Source organism: Mixophyes fleayi, chromosome 5 (assembly GCF_038048845.1).
Source record: "Mixophyes fleayi isolate aMixFle1 chromosome 5, aMixFle1.hap1, whole genome shotgun sequence".
NCBI lineage: Eukaryota > Metazoa > Chordata > Amphibia > Anura > Limnodynastidae > Mixophyes > Mixophyes fleayi.
Window position 1 is genome coordinate 57,932,423 of NC_134406.1, and position 15,603 is coordinate 57,948,025.

A 15,603-nucleotide genomic window follows, 5' to 3' on the forward strand; every position below is an offset into this window, starting at 1 on the left:
ATGGATGGAGGACTGCAGTTACAGGTAAGCGCTTGGGGGGCCTCACAGGGGGCGTCGGGCGGCTCACATTGGGGGCCTCACAGGGGAATGGAGGCCCCCTTAGCCCAGGGGCCTCCATTCCCTTAATCCTGCCCTGGCCAGCATATTCTGCCTTAATACATTTCCAGCAGTCTCATCTGCAGATATAGTAGTTCTCATGCTGTTGTTGTTTTTTATCAATAGTCAACCAGGTATACTCATGACATTTTTGTGGTACTTCTGCAATTCCATGAAGATAAAAGTGCCTCTTGCTGAATGCCAATGGGTGAACCTAGTACCTCTAGCATCTTGCCCGCTCTCAACGCCTAATCCTAATCAATCACCATCTACACAGCTACCAACTGTAGTATAAGCCTCATAATGGTGTAAAAATTCATCTTAGATTAAACATATATACCAAAAAATATATTTAAAAACATTACTATACTCCTACAACAATCTCACCACACTTCTCCAACAAACCACTTCCTTTTACCTACAACATGAGGTTGAGCTGGGTTAATGAATGCACAATAAACAAGAAACGTGCACCTAACACCTATAAAGTGTGGAAAAATTGCAATGCTTTTTTAGTGTTTATCTTATGTATGAGCCCCGAGTCTCATAGTGTGATACTGGCTGCATGCACAATGAAACAATGCCACACAATCAAATCACTACATTGTGATGCCACATCATTAAGCCTAAATCTCATTTAGAAGAAAATAAATAAGCGTATGAGTCATACTGTAACCTCAGCAAGGCAGGAGAGGTCTGTAAATCAGTTTTATATGTAGGCAAACATGTATAAGATATGACACAGGATTACATTAAATGGAAAAGATTTCAATTCAAGCACCAAGTACAAAAATCTCACACAACTGAGAGAAATATAAGAATAAATCAGCTGTTGTGAGATTATACACACACATATATTTGACTTGTATTGCAGCAAGATAGGAGATTTTACTCTTAGTACCTGACAAAACTGAATACTCAAAATGTATATAAATTCCACATGAGTCTCCCTGGCACAGTGCTGTATGGCATCATGTCAAGAGGTTGCCAACAGAACAAAATTATTAAAACAAAAAAAAAAAAGGGCTTAGAATAAAGCGCTATTACTTAGCACTAATAAAAAAAATATTTTTTTATATATTTTTTTTATTAGTTCTAATAAACAAAGGTTTATTTCCTATTTTATTATTAATATAAGTAAATGCATCTATCTTGCATCCAACTAGAGACTGGCATGGGCAAACTGTAGAGTTAACTTGCATCACCAAGGCAGGTAAAGGGGTCTCTTAATATATTGGCTCCTCGCTCACACAAGTAGCCAGGTCACTGCCTTCCACAATACTGGCACATGTCTCTTCTTAAAAGAGCACAGGGCTGGTCCTCCCTAGGAGTAGCCCAGCATCTTTTTGTGTGCCCGATCCCTCTAGTCCCTCACATTGATGATGATGCCTGTCGTCTCTACCAAATCATGCACTTAAATGAGGGAGGGCCCTTCCCACCCCCCATTCTACCTCTAAATGTAGAGGGGCGCAACGGACAGATGTGTCTAAGTCTGCATACAGTGTTTTACAGTGCATGCGCAGATCAGAAAAGCGCATTTTGTGCTCATGCTTTACGTCCAACTCTACCTGAGCTCCTCAAACTTTCTGAACAAGAAATTTTGGGCACTTAGCCACTGTCAGATTAGAGAGCTTTCAAGTGAAGACGTTGCGCTGGACTAAAAATGTTTCTGTATAAGAGAGTTGTGAGAATAAGTAAATAGTAACTTTTTTCCTGAATTAAAATAGAGTTTAATAATAAATCACACATTGAACAGCCCATAAAAAACAACAGGTTTCACAATATTAGTCGACACATAAGTAGTCCGCTTAAAGGATCCCAGATAAGAGCTTTGTGGATTATAGAGTGACCCATTAGAGGCTCAACCTGCAAGAGAATTCAGGAATTATGGAAAAAGCTAAAGTCACAGGAATCACAGGTTAAGTCATTATTGTTCATTCATCTTAACAGACATTTATCCTCATCAAAAACTATATATCAATGAACAAAACAAAAAAAGTAAAAGAAAAGTAAATAATATACTTTCTTTTAAAATTTGGTAGCTAGAAATAACGTAGGCTCAGATCAGAGCAGGGGAGGGCGATTTTTCATCTGGAGGGCTTGCACATTGTACAGCAACATGTTTACATTACAGGCTATTATGGTGGCATCACATGGAGCTAGCCACCATGTTCTACTGCAGAATAGTCACCAAGATACCCATTTTCTCTTTTGAAGGCTTCTGGGGAGATGTGCTGTGCGACTACTGCTATGAACCAATGAGTCCCTGTAAACAGCCACACAGATGTTGTAGTCTTATTGACCCCGTAATTCCAAAGTAAATCAAGCTGTTCTCAAAATGTTGAAAACAGGATAGGACTGGGGGAAATTTCACAGACTAATTTGAAAAAATAAATAGTTTCTAGATTGCAAGATACTCGTGAACCACTGATTATGCAAATAATCACTGGAATATTAAGTTGAAAGCTTTGTGGAGGGGGGGGGGGCAAGATGTACTTGTCAAAGCAACAAGCAATCAATTCCACATAAGACATGCATCTTAGCAACATTTTTAAGTGCAATTTAACCCAATGTATTAAATGTTAGAGTAGGAAAATGTAAGTGAATAATTTATCTGCTACAATTTTAATACAGTCAGTTTGCAAGTTTAAAAAAAACACACAAAAATAACAGCTCTGGTGATGCTCATCTAGGACAACTCCGCCAACAAGTACAAGGGATGTAGTTGTGGCCTTTAGCTCCTTGAGATCGTCCAAGCCTCTGTTGCATGATATTTTTAATAGGATACTTGCTAAATTGTCCTTACAATAGTGAGTTGAGCACAAGAAATCTTTGAATACATGTGGAACCTAGAGTGATAGCAGCAACACTGAAATCACATCCAGATAACTCCACAGTACACCACTGTAGCGTTAGTTCACCAGATGGAAATATCTTTTCTGTTTGTTGAAGCAGCATTCCCAGTTACTAGCTACATTTTCACTGACCTGCTGCATCACTGGGAGCCTGGAGGACCAACAAATACTGCAAGCTCAATGCTTTTGGCTTGTCATTGGTCAGTGAGGTCCAACTCCACCATAGACTGCAGCCATTAAATCACTGCAATAGTACAGAAATTGAGGAGCTCTGGAAAACAAAAATTGTTTAAGCGTGCAGTTCCCGAGGCTCCACTGAGGGGAAAGATCAGGTCCCCAAAAATGTAATGAGTAACCAGGGACGCTGCTTTAATACTCCTGAATATTCAAAGCTGCCAAGAAGATGACACACTTTGAATATAGAACTTATATGGTGGGGAATCACCAGTTGCAGGACTTCACACAAATCCATGGCTTATATCTAATCCAAGTAAATTTAAAATTATAAGACAAGTTAAGCCGGCTTTGGCTTGGTACACACTATACAAAATTTCTCCCGATGCGATATCCTTAACGATTTTACCCAACGGCTGGAAAGAAAAACGAAACAAAACAGAAGTCCAGATCAACATGCTGATTCACCTGTACACACTATACACGTTTTACACGATTTAGCTTCAGATCTGTGCTCTTCATCTGTCATAGCCATCGGCTGAAAACATCATGACTCTGCAGACTCTGTAGAGATCTATAGACACTGCCGGTCCTGAGTGCATACACACTGCAGAATCGGCACAACATTGTTCCATCGTTGCACGAAATTTTTAATTCAGTTTAAAAATGAAATGATATGATGTGCTTTGGAGCGATAATCGCTCATCGTTGGAGTGTACACTGGGTCAAACGGTCGTTTATGGTGTGAACGGCCCGATAATCGGCTAAAAGCCCTGCAGCGTGTACCCAGCCTTAGAGCCGCCTATTACTCTAGAATCCCAGAATTGACCATGCCTTGTGTATGCACAAAACACATCCACTAATTAACTAAAAAGAAGCAGTAACAAGTATGTTTGCTGTAAATATAAAAAAATCTGTATCACGTTTACAATGCTCACCAGGGCGCAACTTCATGGCTGCTTTTATCAGGTCAATTCAGGAGGAAAAAAAAAAAAAAAAAGTCAGCTCATGACAGGAATTTGGCTGAACTGTCAAAATATTATCACCCAGGGCATCCTGGCTCATGTTGATTAATATATGTTTTACAATTACTGCCAACTCCATGTTGCTCTTTTTTGTACTTTCGAGTAAAAAAAAAAATATGATTTATTTTCTATAAATGTAGTCTGAGCAGCACTCAGTAATGTAAAGGGCACTGACAAGCAACGTTTCTGTATTAAGCTCATGATCCAGTCATATGTTACATGCACAGCTAACCTGCAGTAAGATCATAACAATTGGAATTTTTAGGCTGTTCTACCTTGAATTTACCTGTTGTGACTTATTTAATTTATAGACAGAGTCAGTGCACAGGGCCCCCACCTAGTAAGAACTAGGCAGATCTCATCTGTGTGCACAAACTGGGAAGTCAACACAAAATATACTAGAATAGGTAGAATGTAAATTTCCACAGCTACTCTTCCACTACTGGCATTGTGACAAAAAAACAAAACATATATCCATGTCATACCCAGTAAAAAAGCATGTGACTTTTATGTATGCATTTTATATGTATTTATATTTAATTGTCTAGAAATATCCCTATATTTGGTTATTTATGTTGTCATTTATCTAGCTGAAGACTTTGCCTCAGAAGGTTTAGTTCTGCAAAAATTGGGCCTTTGACAAATCTAGAGATGGACAATAAAAAAATGTACAGTATATTATAAAAAGAAGGCTAAATGGATTTTAAGTGTTATAGTTATAGCATACTAATACAGCGTGAAACAGAATGAAAAACAGAGTAAGTAATGAGAAAAATAAACAGGACATCAGAATTAGAATTTATCTGGTTAAATAAACCAGACAGGAAAGCACAGTTGCCTACTCTACTGGAATGTCTGGGAGACTCCAGAATTTTTGGAAGCTCTCCTGGACTCCCATGAGAACAGGGCAAGGTCCTGAATCCTGCCCAGGGCTGCCAAGAGGAATTCAGGGCCCCGGTACAAAAATTTCATGGGGCCACCCTTATAGTTAAGCATGCGAAATCAAATTGTGCACAAAGTTTGCTTTGAGTGTGGTCATACTATTGGGGTGAGGCTATGCATCATTGGGGCGTCGCTAGCAGGTAAAAAGTCCTAGGCCATCCTCTTACCCAAAAAAAACCCTGCATTATTGTGTACACCACTGACACAAGGGTGCAGTGCCCGCTTACCGAAGCATGACATATGTTCCAACACCTGACTTTCAGGACATCCATCACCATAGTGTAGTATAGAAAGAATGCAGTGTGTGCATAAACAGTTCACAGTCTTGGCCTGTCCCTTACATTGGGCAGAACACTCACCAAAAATTGGGATTGTCCCACTAGTATTACAACATTTCACACACTCTCCTACCTGTTCTTCTCACTTTCACCACCTGTTACGGCTTTCTTTAGTTGCGGCTTCTCTGGATCCTGGAATGTTAGGAGCCCTGTTTGGAAAAAAAATGGGTACATTTAGAAAATTACAACCAGCCCCGATGTTAAATCAATAGCACCCACGAGTAATAATTAGGTCTTCCTCCAGCCCCAACATTAAAATAATAGTATTGACATTCAATAAATTTCCCTACCTGCAAACATCCCCAGCAATACCCATTTCCCACAACCATCACTGCCATTAAATAATTCATAGTCACATTTAATAGATCCCATTCTCCCCAATCTCACCCCCACATTCAATAGCCCCCAAACCACCCCATCTTAAATTAATAGTCTCCACTATTAAATTACCTCAACATCACCCTACAAACAATCACACTACATTGCAACAAGCCCCCTGTGCCTTCACACACACATTACTGTGCCCCTTCATCACAACTACACTGTGCCCCCTTATGATCACACTGCACCCTCCATGCTGCTTTCCCCCCTTCTATATCACACTGTGCCTCCCCCCCCTTCTTTGTCTCTCTGTGCCTCCCCCCCTTCTTTTTCACACTGTGCTCTCTCCCCCCCCTTCTTTTTCACACTGTGCTCTCTCCCCCCCTTCTTTATCACACTGTCCCTTTCTGCTTTCCTCCCTTTGCCTCTCCGTTCCATTACTTACCTTTTGTGAGCTTCTTCCTTCTCTTCTGTCTTCTTGCTGTGTCCTCTCTGCGCCGCTCCTCACTGAATGTCGGGCGTGACTTGATGATGTTACACCCGACATTCAGTGTGAACGGAGTAGAGAGGAGGGACGCCCCCGCCGCGATCACGCGAGTATGTTACCTTTTTTTTTTTAACCAACCAGCTCCCCCCACCAACGAACGGGTCGAAGACACCCCTGCGGCCCTGATCCTGTCCGCTTCATTGTGAAGTGGAAAGGAGCGGAGCTGATGATGTCATCCTGGCCACGTCCCCTGTTATAATAGGATGTAATTGGTATTGTATAGTAGGGGCAGGGCCTAATGAAGCGATTAGCGTGGTCACGCCCCCAAGACAAGGCAAATATGCAGGCAAGTATAGAACTGAACTCTACATTGCAAAGCTATGTCTCTCACCACCATATATATTAAAAGTGCAAACCACCATGGAGCATCATACTACATTGTGGGGTATTTTTGGCCTTTAAGACCTTCCTCACTTTTCCCACTCAGTTACATGCTGCGAAATTAGAAGCGCTATATAAATAGTTGATGATGATGATTTGAGTCTAGGTTCCCATACGTAGAATTTTCTCAAAAAAAGCCACCATCATATGAATATCCTGGGTTGCAGCTTCAGTAAAATGGAAGCTCCTAATCTTGGTGCAAAGAACACTTGGATATTTTAGAGGAGATTCCAGATGCCTTGTTTTTAATAGGACTCCTGCACAAAAAAGACCAGGGACTAGATTTACTAAGCTGTGGGTTTGAAAAAGTGGGGATATTGCCTATAGCAACCAATCAGATTCTAGCTGTCATTTTGTAGAAAGTACTAAATAAATGAAAGCTAGAATCTGATTGGTTGATATAGGCAACATCCCCACTTTTTCAAACCCGCAGCTTAGTAAATCTAGCCCCAGATGTTTGACATAAAAAGCTACTCACAAAAGTTCCCATGCCTTCACAGAGTTTGAGCTCTTTGACATGAATGTGTTTACAATTGCTACGTCGCCAAGTTTAAGTTATTGCGATCAGACATTTTGAGTAAATGATGGCTAAATTTGGCTGGCTGCAGCGTCCTTCCATGGGATTACTGAATGAAATTCACAACACCATGTTTGGCGATAACCAAACACAGCAGATTGCCACAATATCCCCATACAAACCATCAAACAGTCTAGTACAGGGGTCATGATCTGTGGCTGTTTTGCCAACACAGGACATGGATGTCCACTATTATACCAAAGTATTCTATAGGAAAATGTGAGGTCATCTATCAGACAACTAGAGCTTGGCTACAAGTAGATCAAGCCACAGGACAAGGATCCCAAGTACACTAGTAAATAGACAAATGAATGGCTGAAAAAAAATTAAGACCCTCAACCCTATTGAGATACTCTGGCAGGACATTAAAGTTGTGCATAAACAAATACCCACAGACAACAATTATGTGAAGCATGAGGAGTGGCCAAAATTAATCAAATACGATAGTAAGAGACTGATCAACGCATACAGAAAACAAATATTACAAAATACTGCTGCTAAAAGCTTCTACAAACAACTGAACCATATGGCTTTTTTAGTCTTTGCTTAGTGTTTAACAACTAAAAAAAATATATAATAATATAATTACACATATAAATATATATATATATATAGTATATTAGTGCTTGGTGGAGATAATGGCATGTCATTGTTACAGATTTGAAGTACAATCTGTGCTATTTTGTGGGATATTCTATAATTGTGTATATATATATATATATATATATATATATATATATATATATATATATATATATATATATATATATATATATACACACACACATATATACACATACACATAAAAAATAGTCACAGAATATAGATAAAAAGTCCTATTTCAATGTCAAAATTAGTAGCCCCTTTCCTCCAACAATCCCGCTGTGGAAGAGGTCAAAGAATGGAGACAATACAATACAATCTATAGTTCTTTTGCATAAATGTATGATACCTTTTTCTAAATCTTGATCAATGGTTCACACACACACACACACACACACACACACACACTACATTGGGAGTAAGAATCACAACAATTGAAATTGTACATGACAAATGTTAAAGGAACAGTTAAACTTGATTTCATAATGATCTAATGAGGTCACTGCCCTTTCTGCTCTATAGTAGGAGCCACAAAGCTACAAGCTGTGAAAGTACATGCAGTCGAGTGGAAATCCTGCTGGAGCTATAGCAAGAATTCTGGCCTTTTTGTAACGTCACAATTGTAGGATGCCCACATTTTCCATTCTGACGTCAAGAGAGTACTTGTGAATGTATGAAAGAGTAACGTACAACAGCTGAGCAGGTGCCAGTTGAGTTGAACAATTTTCGGCCCACTCTAAAAAATAACCTGTGAGAAGTTTGAGTTATTGCTTTAAACACTGCCAGTATCCCTGGGTCTGACAAGGGAAGCTACTATGCTTGTTCACCAATTAACTGACATAGCAAATTGAGAAAGCAATGACCCATCAATGCTCAGTGCATACAGTACATTCATAAATATTAAATCTTGTTTCCATCCACTTAGTGCTCGCTAACCAATTAACCATGCAGTCAGCTGTGGGGGAGGCACCGGCAGAGGATCTCTGACATAGTCCAAAAAATAAATAAATCCTGTATTGACAACCACTCAAAGAGATTTACTAGCAAGTGTCATCCTCATTGTTAATGTATGTGTGTGTGGGGGGCACTTTATCTGGGATGATAAATAGGAATGACAGGTAAAGCGTATATGGGGGGCACTTTATCTGGGATGATACATAGGAATGACAGGTAATTGTATATATAATCTAAACAGAGAATCATCAAAACTTTTTTGTACACGTTTATAAAAATGAGAAGCAGTGGGATTTGCAACCATGAACAGCTAAGGTAAAGACAACATGCAAAATCAAGTAACTCAAATTTGTGGGGACAAAGTGGTGTGTAAAAACTGGAATCTGATTGGGCAGGAGCCACAGTCAATCACGTGACAAATTTTGCAAACATCCCATCCTGTAAATTCCCCCAGACGATCAAGTTCTCTTGCTCTCAAACCTGTACTCAGTCATCTTTATAGTGTCGTCCATCCCTGAGCTTGAGGTAATGGTGGGGATACAAGGGGAGGTTTGAACAAACAAGGGTCACATCAGTTGAGAGAAAGGACGTCAATAACTAAATAGGGGAACTATTAAAAAAAAAAAAAGAAAGGCAAGCCTTTTAAAAGTATTCTAGGCTTCCATTATTTGAAGACAGAAGGCAAGAAACCTTTTGAGTCATTAAAGGAGTACAGGAAATAAAAGACTCTATAGGCTTCCTTTTGGATGACAACCAGAACCTGGAGTACCTTGGATCATACACAGTACATAACCTGGTGGACAAATCAACATAAGCATTCAGAATTTTTTTTAAAAGTTGGGTATTTCAATCCATAGCATATTTGAGTCTCCAACCTCATCCAGTTATTGTCAACTAAAACCTATGTACTCCCCAGCATTGCAAACAGCATGCTACGGCACTGATTAAAACGGTGACCCCACTAAAATCTTACAGCTGAGGGGTTGGTGGCATCAAAATGGATAATCATTATTTTTTCTGGATAATGCCTATTTTCAAAGTATAGTTTTAAACACACGTTCACTATTCTGGAAGAATATAAAGCCAGCCTGCACGAGGCATGATGCAAATAAGCTGTTGGTCAGTGCTGTCCTCTGTCCTGAAGTTCCTGCAAGACTAGTAATATTACATGTTCCATATGTTGTGGGGATGAAAGTACAGAAAGAGAACATCTAAAAGCCTCCGTATTGCCCAGCCTTTTGAAAAAGAAAATGACTGCCATTACTGGACACTAAGAAAGCCAAGGTGCTGAAATTTCATACCGATGGAGGAGAGTTTATAGCAGTAGAAAATAACTCAAATATCCTGAGCTATTCACAAATAATCTTCAGCAAAATAGCTCTAACTCACCTCCTTATTTGTAACAAAGGTGTGCCCTTACCTGCAATATCTACTATGGGCCTGATTTATTAAGGATAGTAAGGCAAAAAAAAAGGGAGTACATTTTCTCCTGGACAAACCATGTTACAATGCAAAGGGTGCAAATGAGTTTATTATTTTGCATATAAGGAAAATACTGGCTGTTTTTTCATCTAGCACACAAATACTTGATAGCTTTACTTTTACACTGAAATTTAAGAGTTGATCCAGGACATGCCTTATCCAAACTATAAATCTATCTCTACATTTTAAATTTACACCCCCTCCAATGCAACATGGTTTTTCCAAGATGCAAAATTACTCTTTTTCTTTGCTTTCCTTAATGAATTAGGCCCTATATGTCTATCCATGACAGATATAGGAAATATGGCTGTGCAAGAAAGATGTCCGCATTGACACCAACTCCTGACCTCCATGTTTCTTTGCTTGAAGGAATCTGCTAATTACCCTTTGACAGATGAATTTGTCTCTAAACCTTGAGACCAATAGCATATCCAACTAAGTAAATGATCAATGCACTTGAAGATAAAAAAGCATCATCCACCCCAAAGAAATCACAGTTAATGCTACAAATGTGTGTACACCAAAAGGACACTCGTTATAGGTATTCTGCCGAGGAGTACAATTGTATTTTATTTCCATTTGTCTGTGTGATTGATCATGGACCCACCCTGATATTGTTCATGGAGAGAATTTTAAAATACGTGAACTCTAGGGTCAAAAGCAAAAAATTACTAAATGCACTGAAGAGTGGTTGGGTTTCACATTGAATCAGATATACAACGATCACCGTCAGACTACAGCTTATCCCATGTTAATATTAAATGTAATTAATGTGCAGGTCCCTACAAACATCACCTTTTTTTCAGTTGTAATCTCTGTTGCAAGATATTCTTTTCCTTCATAATCCCCATTGCAAGTACATTCAACTCAACCATTTATCTGACCGCTGAAGCTTTATTTTGTAGCATATTCTAAGCCTCAAAACACCAGAGTGCTACAGAGCCTCCCAGTACACAGAGGTCTCTCGTGCATCAGTAAGTGACTGTACTGCCTTATGCTGATCTAAGAAATACTACAAAGATATACTGTATACCAGCAAGTCAGTGCCAGCAAAGCATTACCTCAGAGATGACTGAAGACCTGGAGCGAAAAAACTCCAGCATTACTGCCATTAATTTCCAAGAACACATTAAAAGAATATAGCCATGTTTTCTTCTAAATTCAACGGATTGCTACAATGGCAGGAGCTAAGCAGTGTAATCAGAGCATGGGGCTGGGGATGAGGATTTGCACACTGACTAACACAGTTTGTTCCATTATTATTATAGATACAATAGTAATAAAATAGCAAAGGTTTTCAGCCAGTGATCTGTATACCTGGCTATCTGCCAGTAAAGGGTTACACCAAGAAGTTTCTTTACCTTAGCCAAGCACAGCATTGCAAAGATCTCAACTGCCTTTAACAGACAATAATTAAGATAAAGTTCATTTCCTGGTATGGATGAAAATATACAACCACACAAAGTGGTTAAACCTGTGTGACTTGTATAAACTGTTCAAGGGATGAAATACCACACGTGTGCATTGCTCAATCACTCTATAGGATAACCCTGTAGTTACTTCTTTACAACACTGCCATCTGCTAATCTTTTCTTATGTGCACATACCACACTTTTTCATCAGAATATTATTTACAATGGGCATAAAGCAAGTGATAATCCCTAGTCCACAAATCAGACCACTTGGGTCAAGTAGACGCGAACCCCCAGTTGCCCTGTACTTTGAACAGCAAAGCTCTAGAGGGTAATTATTGCCATAATTCCTACCTGTCTGTAATCAAGCGTCATGTAATCGCCTCTCCGTATGCTGAGTTACAGGGGATAAAGTCACAAGAGGCTTTTCATCACTTGGAGATACACGCGATGAGCAGAACAGGAAACTGTCACCGAAGACCAGGCAGCTACTACTGTACTTTTATCTTATGAATGTGTATTACCCCCTCAGCCGCTGTACAGTCAACTTCTTCCAAATACACCCAGGTTCTGCGAAGAGACTCCTCCTGCCGGGTATGGTGAGCCTGGGAGCTACCACTGGGGGTGTGGTCTTATGTTAGTGATTGACAAACACTCCGAGAACAGGAGCTGTGCGCGTTCAGACGCCCCATTTCCCATACGTCACACACAGTGTGTGGCTGCGGCCAGGTGTAGTATGTTCTTGGGGTTTGTTACTAGCTGGCGCGCATTGGTCACTAGCATCGCCTGTCAGATCTAACCAGACCTGCGTTCCTCTTGAAATGAGAGGCGGTTAGCTTGATCTTTAAAGCTTGAACTGCAAGTGGTATAAAGTAATCGCTAACCACACGTTTGCAACAGTAGCACTTGAAAGTAAACTGTTGTACAATATTGTTGTAAACAAAACCATGATCAGGAATAGACAAGTTTATGGTGTGTAAAGTTGTGTTTACAACATTTGCTGTACTGAAATAAATAGATGAAGAAAAGTATGGTTAATAAGACAGAATATCACCTTGTGTTGCTACCGTTATGAGAATGGGTATGAGACCATAAGGAAGTCAATTGAGCTAAATGGAGTAAAAATATAACACATGACTTGTTTTTTTTTTAATGCAGAACATTTCTTCTACAGTCATCCTATTCCTAACCATTGCAAATATAATAGTTTGAGCTTTCTGACATAATCTGACACCTATAATTGGACACCTGCAGCTCCATGGGATCCGCACCTGTCTTATTTGAGGTAATGGTGAGGGTCCCAATGGATGGGCCTGTACCTGACTTGGTATATGTGTGTAAATATTGATTATGCAGAGGGCTTCTTAAAAGGTGGAGATCCCCTTTTAAATAAAACAGTCCCTTACAAATTTAGGGGAGTCTCACTACTCCTAAGCCTTGCCCAAACAGCATGATTTGTGATGGTCTTAGAGACGACTAGCCCACTTCTTCTGAGTTCTGTGTTGGGTGGACTAACCGGGCACCTGACCTGTCCTATGAGTGGAGAATGTAATCCAGACCTACCCAGTAGAGAGTGTAGCCTTGGTATCTCTGGTAAGTGGAAATGTATATATTGCCAGTTAATATCCCAGGGCCTTATATATATATATATATATATATATATATATATATATATATATATATATATATATATATATATATATATATATATATATAAATACATTTCAGCCACCACTTTAAAACCACTGACAAGTAAAGTGATTAACATTGATTAACTCGTTACATTGGCAAGCTGTACAGGAGTGGTATATACCGGTGGTAGTCAGTTTAACAATACTGACTACCCCAACAGCGACTACTACGAGATGGCAATTCTGAAGACTACTACCCCGACATGAAAAAAAAATGATTTACCATGACACAGATGAAGTGATGTGACGACCAGATGTGTTGCCAACTAAGGAAAGTGACGGCACATCAAAACGCTACTCTTTTTAAAGCACCAATATTTTAGGGGTTAGGCTTAACCTTACCTTTACAAGCCAGGTCCATAAATCAGCTCTTTAAGAGGAGTCGCGTTTTCCTTGGCAACACATCGGGTGGCCACATCACTTCTTCTGTGTCATGGTAAGTCGTTTTTTTTTTTCGTGTCGGGCTAGTACTCTTCAGACTTGCCCTGTCATAGCCGCTGTTGGGGTAGTGAGTATCATTAAATGGTACTACATCTGAATATACAAGGCAGCAAGTGAACAGTCAGATCTTGAAGTTGATATGTTGGAAGCAGGAAAAACGGCCAAGCACAAGGATCTGAGCGACTCTGACAATGGCCAAATTGTGATGGCTAGACGTCTGGATCAGAGCATCTCCAAAACGGTAGGTCTTGTAGGTGTTGCTATTATGCAGTGGTTTGTACCTACCAAAAGTGGTCCAAGGAATGACAACTGGAGTACTGGCAATGGGGACAATGAGGGCAATGAGCGGCCAAGGCTCATTGATACATGTGGGGAGTGAAGGCTAGCCAGCCTGGTCCAATCCAACAGAAGAGCTGCTGTAGTACAAATTGCTGAAAAAATTCATACTGGATATAATATATGTCAGAACGCACAGTACATCGCAGCTTACATATCACAGTTTCAGGTTATTTTTAAAGGAAAATATGGGTTCTTCTTTTATTGTGGAAGAGTACCAACAAATTTATTCACGTCCGTATATAAGACATCTAAAAATGTAATAACCATAGAATTGCTTGGGGATCTAATCTTGTGTAGAAGGGGATACATTATCTCACACATTCTAAGGAGGAGGCAGTTACTGGAAGGATCCATGCAAAGTCTTGTGTTTGGGTTATTAAACTGGCACTTTCCTATTTCCTTTTGACTGGTTTCTAACAGTCATTCATTATGTAATGTTGCCATTAGTGAGACACATTCCCTTTCAGCTGCTCCCTGAAGTGCTAGGAGCAATTACATCTGGAGACATAACTACATCAGCATCCAACATAGGAGAGAAAGTAATTCTCCTTTACTTGTTTTGTCAACAGCTTTCTATGTACTATTGTTCACACTTTTTTGTGGGGAAAAAAGTGATGCATTTTTCGTGCTGCTATGACATTTATTGTTATTATTATTATTATTATTATTGTTTAATTATGTTCAGCATAGACTGAAAGCTGTGCCCATTAGCATGGGCACAACTATTATTATTAACACAACTCACACATTTAGAGTCACTGCAAAGACAATGGAGGGATGGAGTCAATGGGCAGATAGCCCAAGGAGGAGATGTGCAGTGTAGCTGGTGAGCAAATGGTATAGGTAATGAGAACAGGAGGGAAGAGGGCCGTGCTCACTAGAGCTTACAATCTAAAGACAACGGTTGATACCTTGGGGTGAGCCAATGTAAGGGGATCTGAGGGCAAGAGGCAAGTAGTAAGAGTGGGAGAGATGGAGGATGAAAGAGGGTGAGGTATTCTACTTGGTGAAATGGTTAAGTGGAGGACTGGTAGGCTTTTCTAATCAGGTGGTTATTCAATGACTGTTTAAAGCTATACAGTCTAGGGGACAGTCTGATAGAACGAGGGAGATCATTCCAGTGGTGGAGGGCAACACGGGAGAAATCTTGGATAAGGGAGTAAGATGTGGTTACCAGAGGGGAGGAAAGGTGAAGGTCATTGGCCAGTTGGTGAGGGTGGGAGGGAGTATGTATGGACATGAGGTTTAAGGTGTAGGGAGCAGTGGCGTTGGAGAGGGCCTTGTACGTGAGGTGAGGAGTATGAAGAGGATTCTGTAGAGGAAGGGGAACCAGTGTTAGGTTTCAGAGAGAGGGGGAGGAAGATAAGTCTAGCTGCAGCATTAAGTATAGATCGAAGAGGAGTGAGATGAGTGCGGGCGAGGCCA

At 40.0% G+C, this 15,603-nt stretch overlaps 1 long non-coding RNA gene across 1 annotated transcript in view; it reads right to left on the reverse strand.

Moving 5' to 3' along the window:
* LOC142158355 (uncharacterized) overlaps positions 1–12,306 on the reverse strand; it is a 78,052-nt gene extending 65,746 nt beyond the window's left edge. Inside the window, exon 1 of the long non-coding RNA XR_012692756.1 lies at positions 12,062–12,306. This is a non-coding gene — a long non-coding RNA (uncharacterized LOC142158355). The remainder of the gene's footprint in view (positions 1–12,061) is intronic.
* Between the last annotated feature and the right edge of the window lie 3,297 nt (positions 12,307–15,603).